Source organism: Pinus tabuliformis, chromosome 3_2, assembly GCF_031772625.1.
Source record: "Pinus tabuliformis cultivar Carrire ecotype Pingquan chromosome 3_2, CPIR1, whole genome shotgun sequence".
NCBI lineage: Eukaryota > Viridiplantae > Streptophyta > Pinopsida > Pinales > Pinaceae > Pinus > Pinus tabuliformis.
Genome location: NC_142302.1, coordinates 5038050 through 5053775, shown reverse-complemented (window position 1 = coordinate 5053775; position 15726 = coordinate 5038050).

Below are 15726 nucleotides of genomic sequence, written 5' to 3'. Positions count from 1 at the left end.
CAATTAAAATATACATATTTTGGTGAATGATATGTGTGACGAAGGCCTGCATGAATTATGTTCAATAAAGTAAGGAAAATAAATTATAAAATGTAATTACAATCACATCACATACAAGAACTAAGTCCACTGGTAACTTAGGGACTAAGTCTTATCAATAAGCTACCGAAGTTAATGAGTCAAACTCCTATTTTTAAGAGTATCATCAGGGTGGGCGTTCTTTGGATTACAAATGAGGGGTTGTCCTAAAAGAGTCCCATTGAATTGAATGTCATGCCTACCAGTCCACATTGACCGCTTAGTGGAAATTGTTTCCTATTTCTACTTCACATGTGATATGAAATGTAATATATGGTATTAATCTAGCACATAATTTCATAGTTCATTATTATAAATGGTTTTAGTTTTTACATCATTGCTAGTGCATGAAACGACTCATCTGTTGTACTATTTCTCAGACTCATTTTTGGCATAGCCATTGGTAGGAATCCTCCACCCTTGAAATACCGTGAACACAAATGACCCATTTTTCACAATCCCACATCCTTCTCAATGTCATGAACCATTCCTTCATTGCTAATTCTCCAACCTCAATAATTTCTATAAAATCATGTTCGAGAAAACTTATAACTTGTTGAAGAACTTCACTAATGCTTACACCATTTGCAAAGACCAAAGTGTCACCTTCTTCCTTAACATATGGAATTGGTGTTGCTTCTTTAGAAATTCCAACATCTATCACCCCTAAAACATAAGTTGTTTTAGTATTTCTAGTGTCCTATTTGTTGACCTCTTGGAAAGTGTCATAGAGGCTATCCCACCATCCCATTTCTGTTGACATCACAGCAAAATTCAACAAACCAATAGCCAGTTGCATTTTGAAAACATTGAATGACTTTCTTGTGCAATTTTTATTCCCCTTCTTGTTTTCCATCCTTTGCAATTCTAACATTATTGTAAAGACCTCATACACTAATTGTTCCTGGCAAATGTCCTTCCAAGCTGCAATGAATATTTTCAGTTCTTTGTCTTTGAGAAGAAGAACATCATCTTTTACATATTTGGATTTTTCTATGGATACTTGTTTCCCTAGCATAGCATGCTCTCCTGTTATTGAATGGAAAGGATGACTAACCAAGGATTTATCATGTTGCAGAACCTTTCTCCTTTTCCTCCTAGATATATCCTGTGATTTTCCACCTGGATACTCATCCTCATCAGAAAATGAATTTAAGGCAATTTATTTCTTTATCTATTGATGGTTGTTTTCCTAACCGTGCCAATTCTTCTGCTGTTGATGGGTATGGGCACCTACCCCCAGACTTCGCAGACTGGTAATCTAATTTTCTATTTGGTACCGATCTTACACTTGTGTTTATAGCTGCAAGATCCTCATAATTATCTGAACTTGAAACTGTATCGAATCTTATATGTGTGTGACCAAAGGAGGTAGTTCCTTGTGGCTAGATAAAAATGAAGCCAATCATTCAGATATGATCTTGGACTGCATTGAAGATACTTGTTTCCTTCTTTTAATATCAATTTTCTTCTTCATTTCAGCTTCAACCTAACAATTAAGGTCCTTTTCAACTTTAGTAGTGCATCAAAGAAAACTAATGTGCATCCTTAAACTTTCAATGCGTATGCATAACTGGGTAGGAAAAGAAATTGAATCTTTCTTGGCCACAAAAGACAAGAATTCCTCTACCCGTATATCTTTCTCCTGCCAATCGTCTAAGAAATAAGAGAGATAGGATATAATATGTTTTGTTGATATTTTGAAAGTTGTCACTATATCTACCGAGGGTGAAAAGTAATGCCCAATCAAGGGATGCCATATCAAAGGCCTTAATCCTAGCCTTTCAAAGTCCTCCACTACTTCATGTCTACAAATCTTAGTAGGTAAAGTTACATGTGTGGCTTATAAATTAGGTGTATAAACAATAACATACTGTGAACCAGAAAGCATACATAACTAGAAAACTTCTCATTGTTTTTATTGTGATCTGGGAAAGTTTAAAGTTCAATCCTAACATCATGCTTATTAGGCACCCACATTCCAACTGTTCCTTGCGAGATTCACACCGGTTTTCCAGAAATTTTGATATCATCGCAATTTATCTTGTTTCGCTCATTACAATTTTAATGACGCTCGGAACTCTCTAAAGAACCCCCAACAAATCATTTAAAAAAACCATCTCAAAGTGGGGGTGAATGGTAAAATTCCATTAATCCTATAGTGAATGGTAAAAGCCCACTAATCCTATTTTGCAAGTCCAAAAGAAAGAAATTTCACTCATATGGGTGTTGGCACATTTGATTTATAAGATGAGAAAATTGCATATCCTTCATCTCTATAGAAAAGAGATATCCCAAAAACCTGGATCTAATATATATATTCCCTCATCGCACCTTTCCTTGTAAGCTATTTAAAAAAATAATCATTTCCAAGAGTTAATGAATGCATTGAGCTCAACAACAGAGGTTTCAGGATATTTGGTATTCTCAAAGTGCAAGCCTAGGTCCAGTATCCCAAAGCCGTTCCTCCTTCAACCCAAACATTATTTAGAATTCCACAATCATAAGCAGATTTTCTATGGATTGATTGAGGTCACCTAAACTATCATCAATCAATAAAAACCCTAATCTACATTGAAATATCCATCATGATCCAAATCAAAACAACAACAACAACAACAAAAAACAAGACAAATGGGTTTTGTGGGTAGATTGAGTACATCTTATTGACAATCTTCTACTTGGATTCCTCATTCCTCCAGTTGTTGGTCTCCATGGCATTCTCCAACTGTGTTAACCAAAGAGAAAGGAGTATTGTGCAGAGGATTTGGGATGAGGGTGTGTGGGTTTTATCAAATATAATGTAGAAAGAAAGCGGATAAAAGTGGTCCGCTGGCGTCCGTGTTAACTGTATTTATGTCAAAATGTTTATATGGAAAAGATGTATAATTAGTACGGTATGGGTTAAGATAAAGAGTTAGATGGTTGAATAGTGAAACATTGGGTAAATGTTTGGTTGAATATATGATCTAAGGAGCATAGTGTATATGTTGGTCCTATATGTTGGTCATTTTTTAGAAGAATTTATATATATATATATATATATATATATATATATATATATTTATGATATATGATGTATGTTAGGCTTTTATTATGTTTTATATTTAGATTAATTTCTAGATTTCTCTCCATTATTAATATCAATTACAACAATCTAATTTAATGTCATAACATAAAGAAGAATTATGGTTGTTGGATTGCATAGTGTTAAATGAATGTTACTTGAAAGCACTACATCAAAACATGATAACTTCACTATGTAGAGCTCCCCACCTATCGAATGCCTTGGTAGCACTCCTCAAGTTAGACCTTCGTCACTTCAAGAATTCATAATGTCAAACCTAGACTAGTACAATGTTTGTTGGACACTTAAGTGGACCATAGTTTACCAAATCGAGTCAAGAAATTGTTATGTTGTAGGAACCGCAACATTCTTCTATGGCCTTAGAAAAATGAACACAACACGTGCTAGGAAGCTCTAGGGAAACAAAAAGGAGCACTAGGTGAAAATAATGCATGCAAATGAACGATTAAGAGTTTGTAACATAAAGTGTCAGTGAGTTCCAGGTGTGCTAAGGAGGGAGTGACAAGGTATGCTAGGTAGTGTTATGGCATGCTAGAGGCTAGGGAAACATGTCAAGATGTGCTAGGTGCTAGTGTGTCCCAATTCATGTCAAGGAGAGTTATGGAGTGCCGGGGAAAAGCGACGGTGCACTAGTTTCAAATGCATTGAAATGAATGAATAAGAGTGTGTGATAGGATTGTCAGTGGGTTCTAGGTGTGCTAAGGAGGGAGTGACAAAGTATGCTAGGTAGTGAATTTTTAAATTAATGGAACAAAAATTGATTGACAAAAAACAAATAAAAACTTTATAAAACATTTTAACAAGACTAGTGATTATAAAGTAGTATATCTCTCCTTTTTAATAAAGGTATTGTAAGACATTATTTTTATTTATGCATTGTATGGATCTTTATGTTTCTTTGGTTACTTAGTTATATCTAATCTTTTTAATTCAATATAATGATATTATGTGGAGGAAGGGGAAATGTTCTTCTTTTAAAGGTAGAATAAGAAAAATGTAGAATAACTTACATGTCTTCCTTATCATTGGCTTATGCATAGGGGGGTAATATGGGGTACATAGAGAGGTACCCAAGAGTACCTCTCTACTAATGATGGTTTTCATTATATAGTAATACGTAAACATCTACTAGTATTCCCCTTAGATACATCCCTAGGTACCCCATACTACCACCCTCTAGTGGGTAGACTATAGTCACACTTATCTACTTGATTCCTACTAACTTCTTAATTCCTTTTTGGATATGCATACTAATTTTACAGATCACATTGAAAAGCATAAATCTGATCTAAGTCATGTTTTTAACTCTTCTCATTTTCACTTGTTTTCTAGCCTTTCTCATCTAAGTCATCTCTTCTTAGTACTAAACCCAACTTTTTTTCCTTCTTCTCTATTTTGTCTAGTTTCTTAAGTTGGTTTACTTAAATTAGCCCCATTCAGACTAGGTTCCCTCCTTTAATAATCAACTAAAACTCCTTAATCACCCCTTTTAGTTCACATAAAACATATCCAAATTAATTAATTTTTAAACTTTCTCCCTCACTTCTCAACCTTCCTATATTATTAGTTTGTTCTCAAACATAACAACAACTCCCATACTTTCCTAATAAGTTTATTCTTAGTTGATCATATCTACTCTATTTCTATCGAAAATGTAGAAATGTTGATATCTTTATGGTTTCTACCATTGGGTTAATTATTAAAACTCCTAAGCTTCTAGGTCACCCCAAATACCGAAGAAAACATCAGAGTCATGTTGCCTAAGTAGGTTAGGATAATTCCATTTACTACTCCCACTTATATGTATACATTTTGTTGGGCCTTAGTTTTGATCTTCTTTTTGCTTTGAGAAACTTACCTAAACACCTATTTATCCTTTATTTCCACTCCATTCATTCCATTTTAATGAATATTTGATGTCTAAACAGGTATTTAACTTTAATTTGTCAAATACTAAAGTTTTTATTAAAGTTTGATTTTAAGTGCAATTTTGGCAATTTCAGAAATTCCCGTAATCACTTCATGTTGGATATGGATGCAGGCCACTTCAGCACGAATGGGATGCATGAATAGGAAGCTTGGGAACTAGGACCAAGCCACCTATGCTTGGTTTCAACAGAACGAGTTTTCTTATGCCTTTTTGGAGCTAGTCAATCATGACTAGTCATCCAGAAATCCCATCTAAATAGGGCTGTTTTGGGATTCCATGATATTAGTCATATTTCTTGGGATGATGGAGTTGGATTCGACTTGGATAGGTGGCCTAAAGTAGATATGATTGTTAGAGTGATTTTAGATCAGTTGGTTTCATGAAATCCTTATTTAAGAGCCACACTTTGATGGCTCAACACACTTGACATATGATACTTTTATGCTGTAATATTTTTGGTGTGAAGACTTAAGTTGGAGACTTGTGTTACTTTCATTTTGCTGATCAATACATGGATGTTTGGCTGATCTAAAGCTTCTGATATCATCTTCATAAGTGTGCAAGGCAAGGGTGGAGGGCCCCCACTCCAAGCTAAGTACACTTCCAAGTTAGACTAGTTTTATTTCATTGCAAATCTGGTTGATGATAGCTTTAGTTTTTCAAAGTCTTATTTCAGATTGTATCATGGTTATGAATAGTGATTGATTTCATTTGTTAATGGTTTATTCATCATCTAATTGAGTTGGGAAACAAATGTTCAAGTTGGGCATTCTCTCTATGAAATGGTGAATTAGAATTAGTCTCTTTCATTTACATGCAAGTGGTTTGTTTTCATTTAGATTTATATCTTGAGATGAATGAGTTACTATGGAAAGCTTTGAGTGTCTCTTAAGTTAAGAGCCTTTTTCATGTATGATTTATGCATCTTGAGTCTTTGATTGTAATCTCTAATTCATTGAAGTAATACTTGAGGTGGAAGTAGATTTCTTGAGTCAAGAACTCTTCCAATGTTACCTCTTTTAAGCTGATTGAATCAAGAGTTTTTAAGATATAGTTCTTCTTAGTTTGTAATCATTTATCTTTCAAGCATTGATTATATTAGATCTTCACAAATAGTGGTTTGCCTCCAAGAATAAAACAACCCGGATTGATATTAAATACTTGTGCTAATTTTGGAACATAAATTAGCCCAACATTTTGGCGCCGTTGCCGGGGAGGCAAAATATCGGCATAGTCAATAGAGAGATAAAATCCAAAATAAACAAAAACATTAGTTACATTTCATTTCTTTAATTATGTTTCTTTAGGCCTAGAAATAGAGATCTTAGAATTAGGTTTCCAAAACAAAACCCCCCCAACAAAAACATAAAATCAAAAAAAAAAATAACTATAAAATCCATTTTCAACAACAAGATCTAAAAGATGATGTTAAAGAATAGGCTACAACACTACTCCATTCTTGAACATTCTTTCTCATCAAATCTTTATGATCAAATAAATTTTCATGTCCAAAATTTCATTAAAGTATACTTTTCAAATTTGGATATGAGTTTACTTATGATCTTGTTACGAAAATGGATGCACTGGAAATTCTCTTATACTTGAGAGAATGAATTAGTTTGTTAAAATAGAATAGGATAGAATAGAATCAATAAACAAGTAGAATGAACTCACAATAAGACATCCATAATAAATTTGTTTCAAACAATTTCTTCAAATCATTGTTCAATATTCATTTGAAAGGACTACATGGTAAAATGCAGTAAGACCAAGCCTATTTTGGGTAACCATATAGGATCATTTTGAAATCATGGTTTATTTACATATCTCTTGAAATATAGTTTTGAAATCCATTTTGAAGTTCTCAATTCATATCATAAATAAAAATGTGATCAAAATCAAAACTAGGTCTCAAGTGAAATGTTGAAAACAGAGTTAGTACAGCCTATATTTGAAGTGTCTAATGGAAACATTTTTATCTGAAATTCATAGGGAAGATAGCCCTTTGAATCTAGTTTCCAAATCAATTTGAATCACTTCAATCAGGTATCATATGAAAAAGTTATTCTTGAAATACTAACTGCTTGTCGAAAAATCTGCATGGTGACAATCCTAGGTCTTGACTATTCATTGGCATATTTGAAATACCAAATCATCTTCTTTTCAAAACCTGTTTACATGGGAGATATATCTTCAAGTCTAGTTTAAGACACAATTTGAATCATCCCATTTGGAGGTGAAATGAAAAAGTTATGCCACATTTAGTGACTGTATGGCTTCAAACCAACATAGTAAAACTCTGCCTCCTAGGTCTGTTCATCACCAATTTTGTGATATCAAGCCTAAGAACTTTTTAAAATCTGTTTCTACTGGAAATACAAAAATGAATCTACTTTAATATCCAAGTGGAATCACATTGATCTGATCTTTATCAAAGAAGTTACGCTTCAAATAGTGATTATTGGTCTAGTTAAAAATTAACAAACAGCTTTATCAAACATGGCACTCCTTATAATTTTTACCATATCATTTTATATCATTTTGAAAACCTGTTTATACAGGAGGTAGCCATCTGAATTCACATTAACTTGGCTTTGGAATCACTCTAATAGGATATCAAACAAATATTTTGTAAACAAAATACCACTAGGAGGTCTAGGCTGGCCACCATTCCTCAAAGGGGTAAATGAATGCATTATGTTTGTCTATCATATTTGGACTTGTTTTCTAAGCAATGCTTGTAATGATTTACATATATATTGGAAGAAGAGAGACTGTACAACTCTCTTCCTCCATCATCTAATGTTGTATTGCAGGCAAGTGCTATGTTTTTGCAGGTCATAGGAAGAATGAAGGAGTGAACTCCATGGATGAAGTAATTTTCCAAAATCAAATTCATATTTCAGAATGTGAATACAAATGTTCAAGTCAAGGAAAAGTGAAGATACACCTGATCTTGAGTTCATTCAATGAAACTCAAACTCTTGAAGCTTTCTCTTCAATGTTGACCAACAACATCCACAAACCCTACAACATGATCTAGATCAAGGCAAAAAGACATGAAGACAATCATTAGAAGAAGCAGTCAAGTTTAGTACCATGTCAAGTCACATCAATCTCCAAGAAGCCTTTCATATTGAATTCATATTGTTCATGATTTGTTCATCCTCCATATTGTATGTTAAGCTCCATGACCAAGCATGTTGAAGTCCAACCTTACTACTACATTATGACTTCAATATAACCTATTTCCATAAGCTTTTCATACTTCCCAACTCCATTACACCCCACCTCATTTGTTGTAAATGGTCATAGGCTGAAAGTTTATCATCAGCCTATTAGTAAAGAGACATTCATGAAACAACTGGTAGAAGAATCAAGACTGGAAATTATGGCTCTGCCATCTTCCAGTTCGGAAAAATAAAAAATATATTAAAAAAAAAAAAAAAAAAAAAAAAAAAAAAAAAAAAAAAAAAAAAAGGGAGAAAAACATATATGAAAAAAAAAACAAAACATAAAAAATAATTGGTTTGCTGGTGAAAACCAGGCAACTGGCACCATGCAAACTTGAATTCATAGGGGAAAACCAGGGAAACCTGGACTCTATGAATTCACTATTCTTGTTTTACTATTCTCACATCATTTCAATGCAGAACCTTTCCACAATTGACTTGAGGACAAGTCAAACATTCATCAAGGGAGAGTCTTGTAACAAGCTTTTAGTTGTCACAGCTAAGGTATTATGTTGATCACTTTGGACCTGAAGCAAATTTGTTGCAGCAGAACCTGAAGGGACCTGAGTTGAAACATTATTCAGTGGGACCTGAAGCAAACTTAGTTGCAGCAGATCAAATTATTCCAGAAGCATTTGCAGAGGGACCTGAGATAAAATAATATTGCAGTGGGACCTGAAGCAAACTTGTTGCAGCAGAACTAGAACAGAACCGACACAATATACCAGAAGCATTACAGAGGGACCTGAAATGAAAACATTATTCAAAGGGACCTGAACAATTCAAGAAGCAGAGCATAGTGAACAAGGAGCAGTAATAAAAGTCTACTATCCACAACATTTTGGATTCCATTCCACCTGAACAAACAGCATTCAACATTCCACCTGTACAAACAGCATTCAAGGGAGTATATTCATAGCCATTTTGTGCTTGAAATTCAAATTTTTTTTAGAAACTTCTAGTTTTGATTTAATTGAAGTTAGTACCTGCAAATATTCATTGATATTCATATTCCATCTATATTCCCTATTCAAATACCATTTACATTCCCTCTTTTTCATTCCATTTCATATACATAAACTTCCCTAGATATTTTTCTTAAATGCAAAAGAAATCAAGCTAAACCAACATCTTTGTACCTGCACAAGAACCCACAAGCATTAGAATGGTTATAATTTTAAACATGACCCCAATGGTCATTTTAAAATTATAAGGACATGTTATAAAGAAATGCGCAAAGAATATTAAAATATTAAGCATATATCAAAGGTTATAAAAGAGTGCTAAGGTTCATAAATTACAAAATATATGAGCGCTCAAATATATTATGCATAACCTATATTCTATTGACAAACACATATGGGATGCATGTATATATATATATCAACGATATATCAAACATGGTAACGTTATTGCACCTGCAATAACAAAGATTAGACGATATATATTTTATAACCTAAATGCTTAAAACCTAAGGCGCATCATTTGAACAAACAAAGGCTCATATCATATGTGCATTATTCAAAAGCTCAAAAACGAATAAGTCATATAGTCTATGCGCATTAATCAACATACGATGGCATATGAGAATGGTATGAGGCCACGGGTTATGCTGAAGGAATAAACAAAGTGAAGGCCGTAAACATACAGCACAAGGTAATGATGGTCACGGCATATGGTAAATGATGCAACGAAACCATCACGTTCAACATGGAAATCGTAATACAATGTTTTGGCGTTTATTTACAGCCATATGGTAATAACCATAATCCGTGTATAAGCCACGTAATAATGTGTGATATGTGGAGGACGGTGCAATGAGAACACACGACCATGGCCAGCATTACCAACAGCGCAGCGCTCCAGGGTATGATCAACCATGAAAGCCACGAGGGACAGCACGTAGGTACGACGTCGACACGGGGGTAAGGTAGAGTTGAGCTATTGGATAGTGAAGCGGCGGAAGGACGGCCATTAAAACTACAGCCATCAGGTAATGAACGTGCAGCGTACACGAAACGGTCATAAGAATCCTCTCGGCATACATTCAAACCACAAGTTCCTCATTGCGAAAATGCTCAGTGAATCGTGGTGAGGCTGAGAGCAATCCAAAGGGAAGAAAGACTGTGTGAGAGGGAGTTTTAAGAGTTGAAGCGTTGAATACGAAGCTGAGAGCTGTGAGGAGATAAGGTGAGAGAGTGAGTTAAATCCGCCCGGAACTGGAGATAAGGTGAGTGCCATTAAACTCACGGGTCTGGATCGCTGTGACATCAGTTCAAAGGACCGCCAAAGGAGGAATCGAAGTGTTGATAGCTTCCCACGCGGCCGACGAGGATCAGGTAAACCTTCAAGTCCGGGATAACTCAGAGTTTATTATGCGCATGTGAAGGATAGACTGCGTTAAAAATGGTGAAAATTTATGGTGGAAATCGCCGGCATTTAAAGAATGGTTTGCATGCATAACACGATGAAAATGTTGAGTGATTTAATGCATCAAATGCGGGATTTAGTTAAAACACCAAGTGCAGTAAGGATTAAGATATCAGGCATAATAAAAACTGCGCTTGCACTCACTGTATTTACCATTGTGTCGGCCTGCGCGCTAAGTGTCAAACCGTCGGCGTAGGAGCAAATTGCTTGGCTGTGTATAGGTTAATGGTAGTCACAATAAACGCAGAGGTTATGAACAGTGTGATGCATGTCGGTTCACATGTATACGCATTAGGGTTGCATCGTGCCTGCATAAAACCCAATACACAACATAAAACACAGATATTGCCGAGGGTTATACATGTGTAGTGTTACGCATTTGATAATTGCCAAGAACGCCTGTCAAAACAGAGACACGTTCACATGCCTATACATTTTGGTTGTATAGCGTTGTGCCATGAAAACATATAGAGCTGTCTTCGTCGTTGAATGCAGATTGTAGAGAAAACGAATGATGCCGAGAGCTCTGTGTTTTTTTTTTTATCATATGTTTTGCAAAAGCCAGAGGTAAAAAGAGGCGAGCGGTTGTGAGAGACCTCTAGGGTTTACGCAGTCATAAAAACTCTGTGTTTTATTTATGTTTGACCATTTGTTTGATGAGCATGGCCGAGAGCATTTTTATTCACAGTGATTTTATTTGAAACAAAAAGGCCACAAACAGTTCATTCACACAGTGGTTTTGTTAAACAATGAGGCCGAGAGATTGAGAGCAATTTGTACATCATATATAGTCATTTGTCTATATGTTTTGAAGATTTGATTGAGAGGCAGAGAGCAGAGATGTTTTTGAAGATTTGTTGAGAGGCAGCAAGAATAATTTTTTTTTTAATACATGTTAGTTGATTCAAGAACATGATTATTACTTAAAATATATATTTCTTCAAAAACAAAACAGAGATAATATGTTAGTAAAACATATTCAGCTGATTGGTTTGCTTCACACAGGGAATCAAAACAGAGTTTGAACAGAGGATAAGGAGGTCGGCATCGTACAGGGTAAAGTGATCAGTGCAGGAAGGTAAGCCCCATTGTTACTAAGCTTTCATTTGAGAATAATAGTCACAATATTTGTCAAAATGAAGTTAGTAACAACTGAAGATTATATTGATTGGCTTACAGACATAATGACCAACCGGGTAGAATCAACCTTTCAGATAGAGAGTTGGGGTAAAGAAACCATAGAGAAACTATATCAGTCTGGCATGATAGGTTTTCTACAAAAGTTTCAAGGTCAAATAACAAAAGACTTCATTGATAACTTCAACCAGGATCTAGAGAAGAGCAGGAAACTAGAAGCTTAATGACTTCTCCCCTCTATCCAAGGACCAGAGCCAAGAACATGGCTATGCATGAAACAGAGACCTCTATTCCTAAGTTTAAAACTTCTGTTAACTTAGAACAGGAAGTAGAGGAATATTCACCTGGGAAACCAGAAGATCAAAACATTGTGCAAGAACCTTTTGATAGAAATTCCACATATGACTATAATGCAATCAAAACTACACAAGACTTTGAGAAAGAGATTGACTTAGCCAAAATCAAAGAATTGACAGACCAGCTTGAAATAAACAAGATTGTGGAGAAACAATTGAAAACAGAAAACAAGGCACACAAGAAAGATAATGCAAAGCTGGTGAAAACAAATGAAAGATTACAGGAAGATATAAGCAGGTTAAAAAGGAGGAATGAGCTCCTTTCTAAACAGGCATTTACTTGGTTAAAAGATAAAAACATGTGGAAGGCTAAGTATGAAAAACAAAAGGTAAAAATAGCAATGTTAAAGGTTGAGCAGGGAACAGATTTTGATTGTGTGAACAGAGGTGCAGCTACAGGTACAACATCAACTTCAGAAGGCAGGAGTTCCAAAAGGAGCAAGCAAGCATGGGGACATGCTTGAACATAAGCAAGGGAGAGATGTTGGGCCTTAGTTTTGATCTTCTTTTTGCTTTGAGAAACTTACCTAAACACCTATTTATCCTTTATTTCCACTCCATTCATTCCATTTTAATGAATATTTGATGTCTAAACAGGTATTTAACTTTAATTTGTCAAATACTAAAGTTTTTATTAAAGTTTGATTTTAAGTGCAATTTTGGCAATTTCAGAAATTCCCGTAATCACTTCATGTTGGATATGGATGCAGGCCACTTCAGCACGAATGGGATGCATGAATAGGAAGCTTGGGAACTAGGACCAAGCCACCTATGCTTGGTTTCAACAGAACGAGTTTTCTTATGCCTTTTTGGAGCTAGTCAATCATGACTAGTCATCCAGAAATCCCATCTAAATAGGGCTGTTTTGGGATTCCATGATATTAGTCATATTTCTTGGGATGATGGAGTTGGATTCGACTTGGATAGGTGGCCTAAAGTAGATATGATTGTTAGAGTGATTTTAGATCAGTTGGTTTCATGAAATCCTTATTTAAGAGCCACACTTTGATGGCTCAACACACTTGACATATGATACTTTTATGCTGTAATATTTTTGGTGTGAAGACTTAAGTTGGAGACTTGTGTTACTTTCATTTTGCTGATCAATACATGGATGTTTGGCTGATCTAAAGCTTCTGATATCATCTTCATAAGTGTGCAAGGCAAGGGTGGAGGGCCCCCACTCCAAGCTAAGTACACTTCCAAGTTAGACTAGTTTTATTTCATTGCAAATCTGGTTGATGATAGCTTTAGTTTTTCAAAGTCTTATTTCAGATTGTATCATGGTTATGAATAGTGATTGATTTCATTTGTTAATGGTTTATTCATCATCTAATTGAGTTGGAAAACAAATGTTCAAGTTGGGCATTCTCTCTATGAAATGGTGAATTAGAATTAGTCTCTTTCATTTACATGCAAGTGGTTTGTTTTCATTTAGATTTATATCTTGAGATGAATGAGTTACTATGGAAAGCTTTGAGTGTCTCTTAAGTTAAGAGCCTTTTTCATGTATGATTTATGCATCTTGAGTCTTTGATTGTAATCTCTAATTCATTGAAGTAATACTTGAGGTGGAAGTAGATTTCTTGAGTCAAGAACTCTTCCAATGTTACCTCTTTTAAGCTGATTGAATCAAGAGTTTTTAAGATATAGTTCTTCTTAGTTTGTAATCATTTATCTTTCAAGCATTGATTATATTAGATCTTCACAAATAGTGGTTTGCCTCCAAGAATAAAACAACCCGGATTGATATTAAATACTTGTGCTAATTTTGGAACATAAATGAGCCCAACACATTTTTTGTAATCCCACTAGAAATTGATCCCCCACCCCCCTTATTTCACCTTCATCCTTCCTAATATAAGAAACTCTTTTCACTTGTCTCCCTCTTTTGACAAGAAGATTTATTCTTCCTCCACCTTCATACTGTTCCAAGAAAATTTTTGAATTTGATCCAACCTTTTCCATTTACCTTTCCATCATGTACCTTAACTTTATCATGGCTCTCATCATATCTGATGTCATGCTCAATCAACCTATGAGTATTACCCTTTAAATAGGTCATCTTCACAACATCCCCTATGTATAATTATGGCCAAAATTGTTGTGAGGTTCTTGATCCCAAACTCAACCAAGTTCTAGATTGCCTCACACTAGTTGGCTTGAAAGACACACATAACCTCCTCTTGAGAATGTCTCCACTTCCCACAACCACAAATATAACTCATTTGTACGCCATGACCACACACCATTTGATGGATTGGAGCCCTTTAAATTCAAATCCATGTAATGGGGTTTGATTTTATGAAATAAATTTATAGAGAAGATGTTGATTTCAGAGAGGCTTACCAGGCTTGCAAGAATCCTACCTTGCAAGATAGAACAGAGTATAGGCCTCTAGATATAGTTACATATGATACCCAAGTTTAGATGGGTATGTGAGTGTGAAGATAGAATAGAGTATAGGCCTCTAGGTATTAATTATTTGTCCTCAAACAACAAAAATTGAATATGTGATTTCAAATGAAATAGCTATATCACCTTGCGAAATCACATTCATTACATTCAAAGAGTAGGGAAATGGGAAATTCAACTCTATATTTGTAAACCATATGTGGTTTTATTAACATGCTTGGTGTTAGGGCTCAGCTAAATGATATTGCACCAGTAAACAATGAAGATCTAATATCTCAATTCTCTAGTCTCACATTTCAAAAAATAATGGATATGACAACCAACCTCACTAACAAAGTGGCCATGCATTACAATTTTTGTATAATGAACATGTAAGTCCTGTACGATTTTTTTGGTGTTACTACAATAAAATCCTGACAGATTACCTGTAATGAAACTTTTTCCTTATCATTTTAGCTGGAATATCTTATTCATGAATTCTAAAAGTCATTCTTGTTCCTTTATCAAATATGCAGGCAAGAAGAAAGGAATGATGCATTTAGTTTCTCTTCAAACTCGGGCTTCGAATATAAGTGCATCGTCGAAACAAAAGGTGTGGCTTGTACTCTAATCACTCATGTTTTTGTTGGGGTTTCTTTGGTTGGCCTTCACTTGGTGCTTAGCAGCTTGAGAATTATGAAGGATGACATGGTTATAATAGGTAATGCGAATGCATTAATCAAAGAAATCAAATTGCAGATCTCACAATTTTTTGAGATGAAAGGCCTCAGAAGCTTACATTATTGTCTAGGTCTGCAAGTGTGGACAAAATTTCAGTAGAATTTCCTTACTTAAGAGAAGTATGTCAGAGGGTTGCTCAAAAATTTCAGAATGGAATAGTGTAAGACATAATCAGTACCTTTGTAGCATAACCTAAAAGTGTGCAAAGACGATGGCTCTAAGCATGTGGATGCTACTTTGCATAGGTAGCTAGTTGGTAGTCTGATATATTTGACTACAACTAGACCATATTTAACATATTTTGTTATTGTGTTGAGCCATTTTATGTCTAAACATCTT